Source organism: Nerophis ophidion, linkage group LG28 (genome assembly GCF_033978795.1).
Source record: "Nerophis ophidion isolate RoL-2023_Sa linkage group LG28, RoL_Noph_v1.0, whole genome shotgun sequence".
In the NCBI taxonomy this organism is placed as follows: domain Eukaryota; kingdom Metazoa; phylum Chordata; class Actinopteri; order Syngnathiformes; family Syngnathidae; genus Nerophis; species Nerophis ophidion.
Genome location: NC_084638.1, coordinates 33564389 through 33584954, shown reverse-complemented (window position 1 = coordinate 33584954; position 20566 = coordinate 33564389). Strand labels below are relative to the sequence as shown.

The following is a 20566-nucleotide window of genomic DNA, read 5'->3' as shown; positions in this document are numbered from 1 at the left end:
CCCGGCCCCTCCGGGCAACAGCAGCTAGGGTCTGCCCAGCCGCAGACTAGCTGCACAGTCCTTATAGCTGTTCAACCAATCTTTTTAAGTTACGGTTGGGTAGTTAACATGGGCGCCGTGGTGCATCGCTCCTTGGTAGCTGTTCAGCCAACCCTATTAAGTTACGGTTTTAAGAAGTACCAAAAGTTGAAACCGTAGGTCAGGATGGTGTGTGTAAAAGCAAAATCCCTGTGTCAGTCCCCCAGCATTGGAGCATCCGTACATAATTCCTTCATGAATTGACTCATCTACTTTTAAACACTTATATATATATATTTATATATATATATATATATATATATATTTATATATATATATATATATATATATATATATATATATATATATATGTATATATGTATGTGTAATAGTGATATGTTGTTGCGCTGTATTATGAACGAGACAAGGTGTTATGTTTTATTTTGAAGTATTAGTTTTATTTTGAAGAACCAATTGTCTGGTGCAGGAAGTGACTGCGTTTTTGTCGGATAATTTTTCGGACTTTTGCTGATGAGGTAATAGTTCTTCATTGCTCTGTGTTTCTTGTGTAAATATTATTTCTAAACTTTCATAATACTTTAAAAGTTACAATACTACTGTTGTAGGTATAAGTGATGTGTTGTTTTAAGTATTTTTTAGTGCACCATTTTGTTAAGTAAGGATTAGAGCGTCGAATGTTTGAAATGTTTGGTCATAATTACACATGGTATTTACGCAGGTATCACTCCGCCAGAAAAGTAGAGACCTGTGTATGTGTTTCATGTTTCCAAAACAGGTATGTGGATTTGTGTATTATTATTATTTTTTTTGTGATAAAACGTTTTTGGTAATGTAATTTAAAGTATTATTTTTGTATAATGAATGTTGTTTATTTCCTCTATATATATATATATATATATATATATATATATATATATATATATATATATAGTTTGTGTTGTGCCCTGCGATGAGGTGGCGACTTGTCCAGGGTGTACCCCGCCTTCCGCCCGATTGTAGCTGAGATAGGCGCCAGCGCCCCCCGCGACCCCAAAAAAAAGGGAATAAGCGGTAGCAAATGGATGGATGGATGGATAGTTTGTGTTGTGGTTTGTGCAGCCCTTTGAGACACTAGTGATTTAGGGCTATAGAAGTAAACATTGATTGATTGATTGATTGATTGATTGATTGATATATGTGTATGTATATTTATATGTATGTGTGTGTGTAAATATGTACTGTATTAATAAATGTGGGTGTGTGTATATATACGTATACATGTACTATATATATATATGTACTATATTTATATATATGTATATGTTTTGTGTGTGTGTGTGTGTGTGTGTGTATATATATGTGTGTGTGTGTATGTATATAGACTAAAAATTGTCTGTAAAAAAGGCATTATCGTCAAGAGAGGGAAAGAAAGCATGGTTAGTAGTGATGGGTACAAGACTAGAAATAGTCTGTAAACCAAAATAGCGCTTAAACCCTAATTCTGTATGAGGTTTTTACAGTTGGATTTTTGGTGAAGGCGGAGGTAGAAGAGTGGATGGGAGAGTGAACCAGAGCCCTAAGATATACTGGTTTTGTTGAGTTTGCCTTCCATAAGCAGCCATAACGGACGGGGGTTAAATGCTTCATATTGCAGCCAATATTGAAGAATTCTAATTTTGGTGACTCAGTGGTGAAAGCTCAAGTTTTGCAGGGAAACATTTCATTGGTTGGACAATCGCGCTTGGACGAATTAAACTCATGACATAATTCCATCCATCCATCTTCTTCCACTTATCCCAGGTCGGGTCGTGGGGGCAGCAGCCTAAGCAGGGAAGGCCAGACTTCCCTCTCCCCAGCCACTTCATCCAGCTCCTCCCGAGGCATCCCAGGTAATAAAGTTCAAGTTCAAGTAGCCATGATAGTCACAAACACACTAGGTGTGGCCAAATTATTCTCTGCATTTGACCCATCACCCTTGATCATTCCCCCTGGGAGGTGAAGAATGACATGTGTGTGGTGCATTAACAGGGTGCAGTCATTGCCTTCATCTTTTTCTAGCACAATGAAGGACAACTCTAAGGCCTTCTTACCCTGACAAAAGGAGGACAAATCATTTCTCCAACAGATGTGTTTGATTTGGAAGAAACATCGGCCGTTATATTTTCTACGCTGAACTAGTTTTGAATGTGTTGGGTTTTATCAGAATCAGAATCAGAAGTACTTTATTAATCCCGGAGGGGAAATTAACTCTCACTATTATTTTAGATCCACTATGGACTGGACTCTCACTATTATGTTAGATCCACTATGGACTGGACTCTCACTATTATGTTAGATCCACTATGGACTGGACTCTCACTATTATGTTAGATCCACTATGGACTGGACTCTCACTATTATGTTAGATCCACTATGGACTGGACTCTCACTATTATGTTAGATCCACTATGGACTGGACTCTCACACTATTATGTTAGATCCACTATGGACTGGACTCTCACACTATTATGTTAGATCCACTATGGACTGGACTCTCACACTATTATGTTAGATCCACTATGGACTGGACTCTCACACTATTATGTTAGATCCACTATGGACTGGACTCTCACTATTATGTTAGATCCACTATGGACTGGACTCTCACTATTATGTTAGATCCACTATGGACTGGACTCTCACACTTTTATGTTAGATCCACTGTGGACTGGACTCTCACTATTATGTTAGATCCACTATGCACTGGACTCTCACACTATTATGTTAGATCCACTATGGACTGGACTCTCACTATTATGTGAGATCCACTATGGATTGGACTCTCACTATTATGTTAGATCCACTATGGGCTGGACTCTCACTATTATGTTAGATCCACTATGGACTGGACTCTCACACTATTATGTTAGATCCACTATGGACTGGACTCTCACACTATTATGTTAGATCCACTATGGACTGGACTCTCACTATTATGTTAAATCCACTATGGACTGGACTCTCACTATTATGTTAGATCCACTATGCACTGGACTCTCACACTATTATGTTAGATCCACTATGGACTGGACTCTCACTATTATGTGAGATCCACTATGGATTGGACTCTCACTATTATGTTAGATCCACTATGGACTGGACTTTCACTATTATGTTAGATCCACTATGGACTGAACTCTCACACTATTATGTTAGATCCACTATGGACTGAACTCTCACACTATTATGTTAGATCCACTATGGACTGGACTTTCACTATTATTTGAGATCCACTATGGACTGGACTCTCACTATTATGTTAGATCCACTATGGACTGGACTCTCACTATTATGTTAGATCCACTATGGACTGGACTCTCACACTATTATGTTAGATCCACTATGGACTGGACTCTCACACTATTATGTTAGATCCACTATGGACTGGACTCTCACACTATTATGTTGGATCCACTATGGACTGGACTCTCACACTATTATGTTAGATCCACTATGGACTGGACTCGCACACTATTAACTAGATCCACTATGGACTGGACTCTCACACTATTATGTTAGATCCACTATGGACTGGACTCGCACACTATTAACTAGATCCACTATGGACTGGACTCTCACACTATTATGTTAGATCCACTATGGACTGGACTCGCACACTATTAACTAGATCCACTATGGACTGGACTCTCACACTATTATGTTAGATCCACTATGGACTGGACTCTCACACTATTATGTTAGATCCACTATGGACTGGACTCTCACACTATTATGTTAGACCCACTATGTACTGGACTCGCACACTATTAACTAGATCCACTATGGACTGGACTCTCACACTATTATGTTAGATCCACTATGGACTGGACTCGCACACTATTAACTAGATCCACTATGGACTGGACTCTCACACTATTATGTTAGATCCACTATGGACTTGACTCTCACACTATTATATTAGATCCACTATGGACTGGACTCTCACACTATTATGTTAGATCCACTATGGACTGGACTCTCACACTATTATATTAGATCCACTATGGACTGGACTATCACTATTATGTTAGATCCACTATGGACTGGACTCTCACACTATTATGTTAGATCCACTATGGACTGGACTATCACACTATTATGTTAGATCCACTATGGACTGGACTATCACACTATTATGTTAGATCCACTATGGACTGGACTCTCACACTATTATGTTAGATCCACTATGGACTGGACTCTCACACTATTATGTTAGATCCACTATGGACTGGACTCTCACACTATTATGTTAGATCCACTATGGACTGGACTCTCTCACTATTATATTAGATCCACTATGGACTGGACTCTCACACTATTATGTTAGATCCACTATGGACTGGACTCTCACTATTATGTTAGATCCACTATGGACTGGACTCTCACACTATTATGTTAGATCCACTATGGACTGGACTCACACTATTATGTTAGATCCACTATGGACTGGACTATCACTATTATGTTAGATCCACTATGGACTGGACTCTCACACTATTATGTTAGACCCACTATGGACTGGACTCTCTCACTATTATATTAGATCCACTATGGACTGGACTCTCACACTATTATGTTAGATCCACTATGGACTGGACTCTCTCACTATTATGTTAGATTCACTATGGACTGGACTCTCACTATTATGTTAGATCCACTATGGACTGGACTCTCACACTATTATGTTAGATCCACTATGGACTGGACTCTCACACTATTATGTTAGATCCACTATGGACTGGACTCTCACACTATTATGTTAGATCCACTATGGACTGGACTCTCACACTATTATGTTAGATCCACTATGGACTGGACTCGCACACTATTAACTAGATCCACTATGGACTGGACTCTCACACTATTATGTTAGATCCACTATGGACTGGACTCGCACACTATTAACTAGATCCACTATGGACTGGACTCTCACACTATTATGTTAGATCCACTATGGGCTGGACTCTCACACTATTATGTTAGATCCACTATGGACTGGACTCTCACACTATTATGTTAGATCCACTATGGACTGGACTCTCACACTATTATGTTAGATCCACTATGGACTGGACTCTCACACTATTATGTTAGATCCACTATGGACTGGACTCGCACACTATTAACTAGATCCAATATGGACTGGACTCTCACACTATTATGTTAGATCCACTATGGACTGGACTCGCACACTATTAACTAGATCCACTATGGACTGGACTCTCACACTATTATGTTAGATCCACTATGGACTGGACTCTCACACTATTATGTTAGATCCACTATGGACTGGACTCTCACACTATTATGTTAGACCCACTATGTACTGGACTCGCACACTATTAACTAGATCCACTATGGACTGGACTCTCACACTATTATGTTAGATCCACTATGGACTGGACTCGCACACTATTAACTAGATCCACTATGGACTGGACTCTCACACTATTATGTTAGATCCACTATGGACTGGACTCTCACACTATTATGTTAGATCCACTATGGACTGGACTCGCACACTATTAACTAGATCCACTATGGACTGGACTCTCACACTATTATGTTAGATCCACTATGGACTGGACTCGCACACTATTAACTAGATCCACTATGGACTGGACTCTCACACTATTATGTTAGATCCACTATGGACTGGACTCTCACACTATTATGTTAGATCCACTATGGACTGGACTCTCACACTATTATGTTAGATCCACTATGGACTGGACTCTCACACTATTATGTTAGATCCACTATGGACTGGACTCTCACACTATTATGTTAGATCCACTATGGACTGGACTCGCACACTATTAACTAGATCCAATATGGACTGGACTCTCACACTATTATGTTAGATCCACTATGGACTGGACTCGCACACTATTAACTAGATCCACTATGGACTGGACTCTCACACTATTATGTTAGATCCACTATGGACTGGACTCTCACACTATTATGTTAGATCCACTATTGACTGGACTCTCACACTATTATGTTAGACCCACTATGTACTGGACTCGCACACTATTAACTAGATCCACTATGGACTGGACTCTCACACTATTATGTTAGATCCACTATGGACTGGACTCGCACACTATTAACTAGATCCACTATGGACTGGACTCTCACACTATTATGTTAGATCCACTATGGACTGGACTCGCACACTATTAACTAAATCCACTATGGACTGGACTCTCACACTATTGTGTTAGATCCACTATGGACTGGACTCGCACACTATTAACTAGATCCACTATGGACTGGACTCTCACACTATTATGTTAGATCCACTATGGACTGGACTCTCACACTATTATGTTAGATCCACTATGGACTGGAGTCTCACACTATTATGTTAGATCCACTATGGACTGGACTCTCACACTATTATGTTAGATCCACTATGGACTGGACACTCACACTATTATGTTAGACCCACTATGTACTGGACTCGCACACTATTAACTAGATCCACTATGGACTGGACTCTCACACTATTATGTTAGTTCCACTATGGACTGGACTCGCACACTATTAACTAGATCCACTATGGACTGGACTCTCACACTATTATGTTAGATCCACTATGGACTGGACTCTCACACTATTATATTAGATCCACTATGGACTGGACTCTCACACTATTATGTTAGATCCACTATGGACTGGACTCTCACACTATTATGTTAGATCCACTATGGACTGGACTCTCACACTATTATATTAGATCCACTATGGACTGGACTCTCACACTATTATATTAGATCCACTATGGACTGGACTATCACTATTATGTTAGATCCACTATGGACTGGACTCTCACTATTATGTTAGATCCACTATGGACTGGACTCTCACTATTATGTTAGATCCACTATGGACTGGACTCACACTATTATATTAGATCCACTATGGACTGGACTATCACTATTATGTTAGATCCACTATGGACTGGACTCTCACACTATTATGTTAGATCCACTATGGACTGGACTATCACACTATTATGTTAGATCCACTATGGACTGGACTCTCACACTATTATGTTAGATCCACTATGGACTGGACTCTCACACTATTATGTTAGATCCACTATGGACTGGACTCTCACACTATTATGTTAGATCCACTATGGACTGGACTCTCACACTATTATGTTAGATCCACTATGGACTGGACTCTCTCACTATTATATTAGATCCACTATGGACTGGACTCTCACACTATTATGTTAGATCCACTATGGACTGGACTCTCACTATTATGTTAGATCACTATGGACTGGACTCTCACACTATTATGTTAGATCCACTATGGACTGGACTCACACTATTATGTTAGATCCACTATGGACTGGACTCACACTATTATATTAGATCCACTATGGACTGGACTATCACTATTATGTTAGATCCACTATGGACTGGACTCTCACACTATTATGTTAGATCCACTATGGACTGGACTATCACACTATTATGTTAGATCCACTATGGACTGGACTCTCACACTATTATGTTAGATCCACTATGGACTGGACTCTCACACTATTATGTTAGATCCACTATGGACTGGACTCTCACACTATTATGTTAGATCCACTATGGACTGGACTCTCACACTATTATGTTAGATCCACTATGGACTGGACTCTCTCACTATTATATTAGATCCACTATGGACTGGACTCTCACACTATTATGTTAGATCCACTATGGACTGGACTCTCACTATTATGTTAGATCACTATGGACCGGACTATCACTATTATGTTAGATCCACTATGGACTGGACTCTCACACTGTTATGTTAGACCCACTATGGACTGGACTCTCTCACTATTATGTTAGATCCACTATGGACTGGACTCTCTCACTATTATGTTAGATCCACTATGGACTGGACTCTCACTATTATGTTAGATCCACTATGGACTGGACTCTCACACTATTATGTTAGATCCACTATGAACTGGACTCTCACACTATTATGTTAGATCCACTATGGACTGGACTCTCACACTATTATGTTAGATCCACTATGGACTGGACTCTCACACTATTATGTTAGATCCACTATGGACTGGACTCGCACACTATTAACTAGATCCACTATGGACTGGACTCTCACACTATTATGTTAGATCCACTATGGACTGGACTCGCACACTATTAACTAGATCCACTATGGACTGGACTCTTACAATATTATGTTAGATCCACTATGGACTGGACTCGCACACTATTAACTAGATCCACTATGGACTGGACTCTCACACTATTATGTTAGATCCACTATGGACTGGACTCTCACACTATTATGTTAGATCCACTATGGACTGGACTCTCACACTATTATGTTAGAACCACTATGGACTGGACTCTCACACTATTATGTTAGATCCACTATGGACTGGACTTGCACACTATTAACTAGATCCACTATGGACTGGACTCTCACACTATTATGTTAGATCCACTATGGACTGGACTCGCACACTATTAACTAGATCCACTATGGACTGGACTCTCACACTATTATGTTAGATCCACTATGGACTGGACTCTCACACTATTATGTTAGATCCACTATGGACTGGACTCTCACACTATTATGTTAGATCCACTATGGACTGGACTCTCACACTATTATGTTAGATCCACTATGGACTGGACTCTCACACTATTATGTTAGATCCACTATGGACTGGACTCGCACACTATTAACTAGATCCAATATGGACTGGACTCTCACACTATTATGTTAGATCCACTATGGACTGGACTCGCACACTATTAACTAGATCCACTATGGACTGGACTCTCACACTATTATGTTAGATCCACTATGGACTGGACTCTCACACTATTATGTTAGATCCACTATTGACTGGACTCTCACACTATTATGTTAGACCCACTATGTACTGGACTCGCACACTATTAACTAGATCCACTATGGACTGGACTCTCACACTATTATGTTAGATCCACTATGGACTGGACTCGCACACTATTAACTAGATCCACTATGGACTGGACTCTCACACTATTATGTTAGATCCACTATGGACTGGACTCTCACACTTTTATGTTAGATCCACTGTGGACTGGACCTCCACTATCATGTTAGACCCACTATGGACTGGACTCTCACTATTATGTTGGATCCACTATGGACTGGACTTCCACTATCATGTTAGACCCACTATGGACTGGACTCTCACTATTATGTTAGATCCACTATGGACTGAACTCTCACACTATTATGTTAGATCCACTATGGACTGGACTTTCACTATTATTTGAGATCCACTATGGACTGGACTCTCACTATTATGTTAGATCCACTATGGACTGGACTCTCACTATTATGTTAGATCCACTATGGACTGGACTCTCACACTATTATGTTAGATCCACTATGGACTGGACTCTCACTATTATGTTAGATCCACTATGGACTGGACTCTCACACTATTATGTTAGATCCACTATGGACTGGACTCTCACACTATTATGTTAGATCCACTATGGACTGGACTCGCACACTATTAACTAGATCCACTATGGACTGGACTCTCACACTATTATGTTAGATCCACTATGGACTGGACTCGCACACTATTAACTAGATCCACTATGGACTGGACTCTCACACTATTGTGTTAGATCCACTATGGACTGGACTCGCACACTATTAACTAGATCCACTATGGACTGGACTCTCACACTATTATGTTAGATCCACTATGGACTGGACTCTCACACTATTATGTTAGATCCACTATGGACTGGAGTCTCACACTATTATGTTAGATCCACTATGGACTGGACTCTCACACTATTATGTTAGATCCACTATGGACTGGACTCTCACACTATTATGTTAGACCCACTATGTACTGGACTCGCACACTATTAACTAGATCCACTATGGACTGGACTCTCACACTATTATGTTAGTTCCACTATGGACTGGACTCGCACACTATTAACTAGATCCACTATGGACTGGACTCTCACACTATTATGTTAGATCCACTATGGACTGGACTCTCACACTATTATATTAGATCCACTATGGACTGGACTCTCACACTATTATGTTAGATCCACTATGGACTGGACTCTCACACTATTATGTTAGATCCACTATGGACTGGACTCTCACACTATTATATTAGATCCACTATGGACTGGACTCTCACACTATTATATTAGATCCACTATGGACTGGACTATCACTATTATGTTAGATCCACTATGGACTGGACTCTCACTATTATGTTAGATCCACTATGGACTGGACTCTCACTATTATGTTAGATCCACTATGGACTGGACTCACACTATTATATTAGATCCACTATGGACTGGACTATCACTATTATGTTAGATCCACTATGGACTGGACTCTCACACTATTATGTTAGATCCACTATGGACTGGACTATCACACTATTATGTTAGATCCACTATGGACTGGACTCTCACACTATTATGTTAGATCCACTATGGACTGGACTCTCACACTATTATGTTAGATCCACTATGGACTGGACTCTCACACTATTATGTTAGATCCACTATGGACTGGACTCTCACACTATTATGTTAGATCCACTATGGACTGGACTCTCTCACTATTATATTAGATCCACTATGGACTGGACTCTCACACTATTATGTTAGATCCACTATGGACTGGACTCTCACTATTATGTTAGATCACTATGGACTGGACTCTCACACTATTATGTTAGATCCACTATGGACTGGACTCACACTATTATGTTAGATCCACTATGGACTGGACTATCACTATTATGTTAGATCCACTATGGACTGGACTCTCACACTGTTATGTTAGACCCACTATGGACTGGACTCTCTCACTATTATATTAGATCCACTATGGACTGGACTCTCACACTATTATGTTAGATCCACTATGGACTGGACTCTCTCACTATTATGTTAGATCCACTATGGACTGGACTCTCACTATTATGTTAGATCCACTATGGACTGGACTCTCACACTATTATGTTAGATCCACTATGAACTGGACTCTCACACTATTATGTTAGATCCACTATGGACTGGACTCTCACACTATTATGTTAGATCCACTATGGACTGGACTCTCACACTATTATGTTAGATCCACTATGGACTGGACTCGCACACTATTAACTAGATCCACTATGGACTGGACTCTCACACTATTATGTTAGATCCACTATGGACTGGACTCGCACACTATTAACTAGATCCACTATGGACTGGACTCTTACAATATTATGTTAGATCCACTATGGACTGGACTCGCACACTATTAACTAGATCCACTATGGACTGGACTCTCACACTATTATGTTAGATCCACTATGGACTGGACTCTCACACTATTATGTTAGATCCACTATGGACTGGACTCTCACACTATTATGTTAGAACCACTATGGACTGGACTCTCACACTATTATGTTAGATCCACTATGGACTGGACTTGCACACTATTAACTAGATCCACTATGGACTGGACTCTCACACTATTATGTTAGATCCACTATGGACTGGACTCGCACACTATTAACTAGATCCACTATGGACTGGATTCTCACACTATTGTGTTAGATCCACTATGGACTGGACTCGCACACTATTAACTAGATCCACTATGGACTGGACTCTCACACTATTATGTTAGATCCACTATGGACTGGACTCTCACACTATTATGTTAGATCCACTATGGACTGGACTCTCACACTATTATGTTAGATCCACTATGGACTGGACTCGCACACTATTAACTAGATCCACTATGGACTGGACTCTCACACTATTATGTTAGATCCACTATGGACTGGACTCGCACACTATTAACTAGATCCACTATGGACTGGACTCTCACACTATTATGTTAGATCCACTATGGACTGGACTCTCACACTATTATGTTAGATCCACTATGGACTGGACTCTCACACTATTATGTTAGACCCACTATGTACTGGACTCGCACACTATTAACTAGATCCACTATGGACTGGACTCTCACACTATTATGTTAGTTCCACTATGGACAGGACTCGCACACTATTAACTAGATCCACTATGGACTGGACTCTCACACTATTATGTTAGATCCACTATGGACTGGACTCTCACACTATTATATTAGATCCACTATGGACTGGACTCTCACACTATTATGTTAGATCCACTATGGACTGGACTCTCACACTATTATGTTAGATCCACTATGGACTGGACTCTCACACTTTTATATTAGATCCACTATGGACTGGACTCTCACACTATTATATTAGATCCACTATGGACTGGACTATCACTATTATGTTAGATCCACTATGGACTGGACTCTCACTATTATGTTAGATCCACTATGGACTGGACTCTCACTATTATGTTAGATCCACTATGGACTGGACTCACACTATTATATTAGATCCACTATGGACTGGACTATCACTATTATGTTAGATCCACTATGGACTGGACTCTCACACTATTATGTTAGATCCACTATGGACTGGACTATCACACTATTATGTTAGATCCACTATGGACTGGACTCTCACACTATTATGTTAGATCCACTATGGACTGGACTCTCACACTATTATGTTAGATCCACTATGGACTGGACTCTCACACTATTATGTTAGATCCACTATGGACTGGACTCTCACACTATTATGTTAGATCCACTATGGACTGGACTCTCTCACTATTATATTAGATCCACTATGGACTGGACTCTCACACTATTATGTTAGATCCACTATGGACTGGACTCTCACTATTATGTTAGATCCACTATGGACTGGACTCTCACACTATTATGTTAGATCCACTATGGACTGGACTCACACTATTATGTTAGATCCACTATGGACTGGACTATCACTATTATGTTAGATCCACTATGGACTGGACTCTCACACTATTATGTTAGATCCACTATGGACTGGACTATCACTATTATGTTAGATCCACTATGGACTGGACTCTCACACTGTTATGTTAGACCCATTATGGACTGGACTCTCTCACTATTATGTTAGATCCACTATGGACTGGACTCTCACTATTATGTTAGATCCACTATGGACTGGACTCTCACACTATTATGTTAGATCCACTATGAACTGGACTCTCACACTATTATGTTAGATCCACTATGGACTGGACTCTCACACTATTATGTTAGATCCACTATGGACTGGACTCTCACACTATTATGTTAGATCCACTATGGACTGGACTCGCACACTATTAACTAGATCCACTATGGACTGGACTCTCACACTATTATGTTAGATCCACTATGGACTGGACTCGCACACTATTAACTAGATCCACTATGGACTGGACTCTCACAATATTATGTTAGATCCACTATGGACTGGACTCGCACACTATTAACTAGATCCACTATGGACTGGACTCTCACACTATTATGTTAGATCCACTATGGACTGGACTCTCACACTATTATGTTAGATCCACTATGGACTGGACTCTCACACTATTATGTTAGAACCACTATGGACTGGACTCTCACACTATTATGTTAGATCCACTATGGACTGGACTCGCACACTATTAACTAGATCCACTATGGACTGGACTCTCACACTATTATGTTAGATCCACTATGGACTGGACTCGCACACTATTAACTAGATCCACTATGGACTGGACTCTAACACTATTATGTTAGATCCACTATGGACTGGACTCTCACACTATTATGTTAGATCCACTATGGACTGGACTCTCACACTATTATGTTAGACCCACTATGTACTGGACTCGCACACTATTAACTAGATCCACTATGGACTGGACTCTCACACTATTATGTTAGATCCACTATGGACTGGACTCGCACACTATTAACTAGATCCACTATGGACTGGACTCTCACACTATTATGTTAGATCCACTATGGACTGGACTCTCACACTATTATGTTAGATCCACTATGGACTGGACTCTCACACTATTATGTTAGATCCACTATGGACTGGACTCTCACACTATTATGTTAGATCCACTATGGACTGGACTCTCACACTATTATATTAGATCCACTATGGACTGGACTATCACTATTATGTTAGATCCACTATGGACTGGACTCTCACACTATTATATTAGATCCACTATGGACTGGACTATCACTATTATGTTAGATCCACTATGGACTGGACTCTCACACTATTATGTTAGATCCACTATGGACTGGACTATCACTATTATGTTAGATCCACTATGGACTGGACTCTCACACTATTATGTTAGATCCACTATGGACTGGACTCTCTCACTATTATATTAGATCCACTATGGACTGGACTCTCACACTATTATGTTAGATCCACTATGGACTGGACTCTCACTATTATGTTAGATCCACTATGGACTGGACTCTCACACTATTATGTTAGATCCACTATGGACTGGACTCACACTATTATGTTAGACCCACTATGGACTGGACTATCACTATTATGTTAGATCCACTATGGACTGGACTCTCACACTATTATGTTAGATCCACTATGGACTGGACTATCACTATTATGTTAGATCCACTATGGACTGGACTCTCACACTATTATGTTAGACCCACTATGGACTGGACTCTCTCACTATTATATTAGATCCACTATGGACTGGACTCTCTCACTATTATGTTAGATCCACTATGGACTGGACTCTCACACTATTATGTTAAATCCACTATGGACTGGACTCTCACACTATTATGTTAGATCCACTATGGACTGGACTCTCACACTATTATATTAGATCCACTATGGACTGGACTCTCACACTATTATGTTAGATCCACTATGGACTGGACTATCACTATTATGTTAGATCCACTATGGACTGGAGTCTCACTATTATGTTAGATCCACTATGGACTGGACTCTCACTATTATGTTAGATCCACTATGGACTGGACTCTCTCACTATTATGTTAGGTCCACTATGGACTGGATTCTCACTATTATGTTGGATCCACTATGGACTGGACTCTCACTATTATGTTGGATCCACTATGGACTGGACTCTCACACTATTATGTTAGATCCACTATGGACTGGACTCTCACTATTATGTTAGATCCACTATGGACTGGATTCTCACACTATTATGTTAGATCCACTATGGACTGGACTCTCACACTATTATGTTAGATCCACTATGGACTGGACTCTCACTATTATGTTAGATCCACTATGGACTGGACTCTCACTATTATGTTAGATCCACTATGGACTGGACTCTCACTGTTATGTTAGATCCACTATGGACTGGACTCTCACACTATTATGTTAGATCCACTATGGACTGGACTCTCACACTATTATATTAGATCCACTATGGACTGGACTTTCACACTATTATGTTGGATCCACTATGGACTGGACTCTCACTATTATGTTAGATCCACTATGGACTGGACTCTCACTATTATGTTAGATACACTATGGACTGGATTCTCACACTATTATGTTAGATCCACTATGGACTGGACTCTCACACTATTATATTAGATCCACTATGGACTGGACTTTCACACTATTATGTTGGATCCACTATGGACTGGACTCTCACTATTATGTTAGATCCACTATGGACTGGACTCTCACTATTATGTTAGATCCACTATGGACTGGATTCTCACACTATTATGTTAGATCCACTATGGACTGGACTCTCACACTATTATGTTAGATCCACTATGGACTGGACTCTCACTATTATGTTAGATCCACTATGGACTGGACTCTCACTATTATGTTAGATCCACTATGGACTGGACTCTCACTGTTATGTTAGATCCACTATGGACTGGACTCTCACACTATTATGTTAGATCCACTATGGACTGGACTCTCACTATTATGTTAGATCCACTATGGACTGGACTCTCACACTATTATGTTAGATCCACTATGGACTGGACTCTCACTGTTATGTTAGATCCACTATGGACTGGACTCTCACACTATTATATTAGATCCACTATGGACTGGACTCTCACACTATTATATTAGATCCACTATGGACTGGACTCTCACATCTGCGGTCCCCTCCAAGGTTTCTCATTGTCCCATTGGGTTGTGTTTTTCCTTGCACTGATGTGGGATCTGAGCTGAGGATGTCGTTGTGGCTTGTGCAGCCCTTTGAGACGCTCGTGATTTAGGGCTATATAAATAAATAAGGATTGATTGATTGATTGATTGATTGATTGATTGATTGATTGAGAGTCGACCCACATAGTGTAGCGATACTGCCGATACTTACAGTACCGATGTAGTATCGAGACAATCATGATGAGAGCTGTAGTTTGCAGTTCTGTTGAAGTTTTACTTTCACAAATATCAAATAGTGCGGGGATTACTATCAAAAGAGCCACATAACATATAATACATCTCATAAACCTTTTGATAAAGGCCATGTTGTTTGGCAGCATTGGTATTGGATCGATACCAGCGGGATGAGATTGAGTCCATTTTCGTCTACGTATATTGTCATCAATATTTGATCGGGTTATCGAAATGTGTTTTCTGCAACAACAACAAAAAAATCCAAGTAAAATATTCCCCAAAAATATAATGTGTAGTTTTCTTTACTGAAAATGTGAAATGGCAAATATCCAGGTTATCCCCTTTGTTTAATTGGTATTGGATCCATCCATCCATTTCCTACCGCTTGTCCCGTTTTGTGGTCGCACTCGGGCGGAAGGTACGTAAACTCAGCAAATTTGACACACACATCAGGACTGGCGAAAATTGCAATCTAATCAAAAAACCACAACTCAAAATTGCCCTCTAGCGCCCCCTAGGAATAAAACACAGACAAAACTGTCTCTAACTTCCAGTAGCAATGTCGTAGAAACATGAAATAAAAACCACCATGTAAGTCCCGGTTAGACCTATATTTCATCCACTGAGACCCCCCGGGTAAAATCAACAGGAAGTTTGCTATTCCCACTTCAATACAACAACTGCATTACATTCACCATGCATGAGAGTCTCAAAATGGCGGCACCAAGGCGTCCTTATAAAATGCCCAAGCCACTTTACAACTGTGACTACTATGAGACTGATGTATAACACATCTGTATACAACTTTTTCTCTGTGTAATAATCCATCCATCCATCCATCTTCTACCGCTTATCTGGGCTTGGGTCGGCGGAGCAGCAGCCAAAGTGGTCCCGTCCATCGCTGCTTGCAGCTTTAATTTTTATTGTGATTTTAATATTTTTTCTAGCACAGAGCTGAGAAATGTGCTTTCAGTAAGAAAGATTGAAGCCTCTGTTTTCCCAAATGAGCGTTCATCTTCTTGTCTTCTGCCTCCCTCACCGAGTCTTTTCTCCCGTGCAAGTGGGCGGGCCTCTGTTTGTGTGCGACTACCAGTTCAAGGGCGAGGACCCCGTGGAGGTGATTGACAGCTTGAAGGAAATGCTGGACATGGATGCCGCCCACAAGGACTTGGACACCCGGCTGGAGATGGCTGCTGAGATGCTAGAAGTGCACCAAGCGGCAGGTGGGTGAAGCTTTTCCAGGTCCTGTTAAGAAGAATTGAAGCCCAGTGGAACCTAAAAGGTGGAACGTTACCCATCGTGAGATGCACCACCTCTTTTTCCCATTTGAAACTAAACGTAAATGACAATAAAAGCCAGTTCCACTCTATAAGCCGCTACCTTTTTCCTACGCTTTGAACCCTGCGGCTTATAATATATGCAATATTATGTTAGACCCACTCGACGTTCATTGCACCGGTCTCCCCTAGAGGGGCTGGGGGTTACCCACATCCTCTCCAAGGTTTCTTATAGTCATTCTCATCGACGTCTCACTGAGTTTTTCCTTGCCCTTATGTGGGCGCTGATCCGCGGATGTCATTGTGGTTTGTGCAGCCCTTTGAGACACTTGTGCTTTAGGGCTATATACATAAATGATTGATTGATTATAAAACAGTGTGGCTAATGTGGCAATAATGCAAATAATAAAAGAACAAAACAAGCAAAAAAGGTGAGTTATTGTTTGTGCTACGGCGCCATCTTTAAGACGAGTTTGCTCACTGCAGGTGCGAGTGTGCCACTCTGTTAGAACTGGTTTTCAACCGGAAGTAGATGTGCCGTTCCGTCTTCTAGCCGTCTATAGCGTTCCTGCTCATAAGGATTCTTCATTCATCACACCAAGCAATGATTATAAGTTTTACAATATAACTAAAACAATTCTTATTTGCTAAAGTGTCTCATTTGAAGTGTTTTCATGCATATTTGTCATGCTATAGTATCTAGCATAGTAAGTATTAGCTAATATTCTAACATGTTTACTAGAGTCTGTGTTAGTATTATTAACTTACATTCTTTTTGTATTGTTTCACTTTCACAAATTCCTCAGTAAATTCCCCAAAACGTCAGCGTGGAGTTATTGAGTCTGGTTCGCTGATTGGAGAGCTAGCTTGCACAGATAGTGGGTCGATGACCATGACTTCTGTTTTGTTTAATCAGACGTTTTACTGCCCTGTTACAGACACCCAATTAAGATATGTAAATAAGCATTTACAGAATACTTCTGTGTAAATAAATTATTTCACAACATATATATCTGCGACTTACAGTCTGGTGTGGCTAAACTATTTTTATTAGTGGATGCGGCTTATTTAGCGGTGTGCCATTTGGTCTAAAAAAAAAAGAGCGATCCATAACATTTGTAAGTGTAGATTTTGGATTGTCAGTGTTTTTAAAGTTATTTAAGTCATTAGAGTATTCATCACGATGTATTTAATGATGATATTGAATTGTTTCCAGAGGCCGCTGTGGAACACACAGAAGTACACGAGCCCAAGACAAAGAAGTACATAGGTAAAAGACAGCTGCGGCACATTGGTTTGCAGCTGGAAATGATTCCCATTCAGACATTGTCTTCTTTATGTCACAACTCCAGATTTCCACAGGATGCCAAATGTCATCTATTCAAGTCAATGCTTTCTTTCTACCCACACAGGGCTTCTAGATTTTCCCGCCGTCGGTGCAATTTTACTGAATTGTTCTTGCGTTGAACAGGAAGTCATGCACCCACACAAAATAAATGATCCGGTTTACTTTCAAAATAAAATAATCCCTCCTTTAAAGTTTCTTTTCACCTGCTTGACACCAATGGAGCTGATTCTGGAGGGCCAGCATTTAAGAAGCATATACAGGCATATCCGGGGCAGCTATTTGGGGGCCTGTGTCGAATAAACCCACGTCAATCATCTGCTGCCTGGCTCCTCCCCCTCCTCCATCTTCCACGTCAATCATCTGCTGCCTGGCTCCTCCCCCTCCTCCATCTTCCACGTCAATCATCTGCTGCCTGGCTCCTCCCCCTCCACGTGCCTCCCTCCTCCCTGTCCACGTGACATCCCCCGAAGTAAAACAGGCGTGGCAGAAGCGTGACTATCTCAATGAACACAACATCACATGAAGACATTCCTTAAAGTAGCATGAGGTAGTCCGAAAGTTCGTCTTTTCTTTTTTTTTTCTTTTACATAAACAGTTCGTCTTTTATTTTGTGGGTCAATTGCGACAAAGTATGACAGCAGCCACCATTTCTGGTTAAAGTCACTTCAAAATAAAAGCTTTAGAATAATACCACACATTTGGCACATTTGTACAACAACTTAATGATGTAACGTGCATATATAAATGAAACCATTACTGCATTCAGTGTAAAAAAAAAAAAAAAAAGGTCCAATATAAAGATATCTAAAACACCAAAGGGAAACAAGTAAGTGTGTGTCTGCTACAATTACAGTAGTGTCCCAGCTTAATTGGTTCTCTGGCGGAGCTCTTAACTCAAATCACTTGTATCTCAAAACAGCGTCTACCATTGAAATCAATCCAGTTGGTGCTGGGCCACCCAAAACATATTTTTTTAACATTTAACATTCCTTTTAAAAAGACAAACTAACAGTTAGATAAGAAATATTGTATAAAAATGTACAAAAGAATGTAGGAAAAATAACTATAGTAGTTTTTTAGTGTGTAATAATGTAAAGTGTTGACTTTCCACAGTATCTCCTTTAGGCTGCTTCTCCGTCAAACACACCATCAGCAGCTTTTCCATACTTTCATGTATAAAAGTCTGCCGTCTGGTTGATATTTTATCATCCGTAACACTGGTCCTGCCTCCGTATGGTGCAGACTCGCTGCTCAAATCGCTTAGCAAAGTTAGCGCCACGCTCGGTCAGGTTTTGATGATTTCCTTTTTTAATTCAACGATTATTATCCACTAACTTGTGTCGATCTCCAGCTGTGAGCGGATGTAACGGTGCTGGAGTGTGACATATAGCTTAAAACACGCGAGGTTGAACGCTCACAAAACTCTTCACTGTAAGATTTGCTTTCCGAAAAAAAATATCGAAATTGTCGAAAAAGTTTTGA

At 40.3% G+C, this 20566-nt stretch overlaps 1 protein-coding gene across 1 annotated transcript in view; it reads left to right on the top strand.

Moving 5' to 3' along the window:
• Positions 1-759: 759 nt before the first annotated feature.
• Positions 760-20566, top strand: part of LOC133544912 (dihydropyrimidine dehydrogenase [NADP(+)]-like) — a 70753-nt gene continuing 50946 nt past the window's right edge. Inside the window, exons 1-4 of the mRNA XM_061890155.1 lie at positions 760-814; positions 1819-1907; positions 17521-17682; positions 18953-19006. The gene's annotated coding sequence lies outside the window, so the exon portion shown is untranslated. The remainder of the gene's footprint in view (positions 815-1818; positions 1908-17520; positions 17683-18952; positions 19007-20566) is intronic.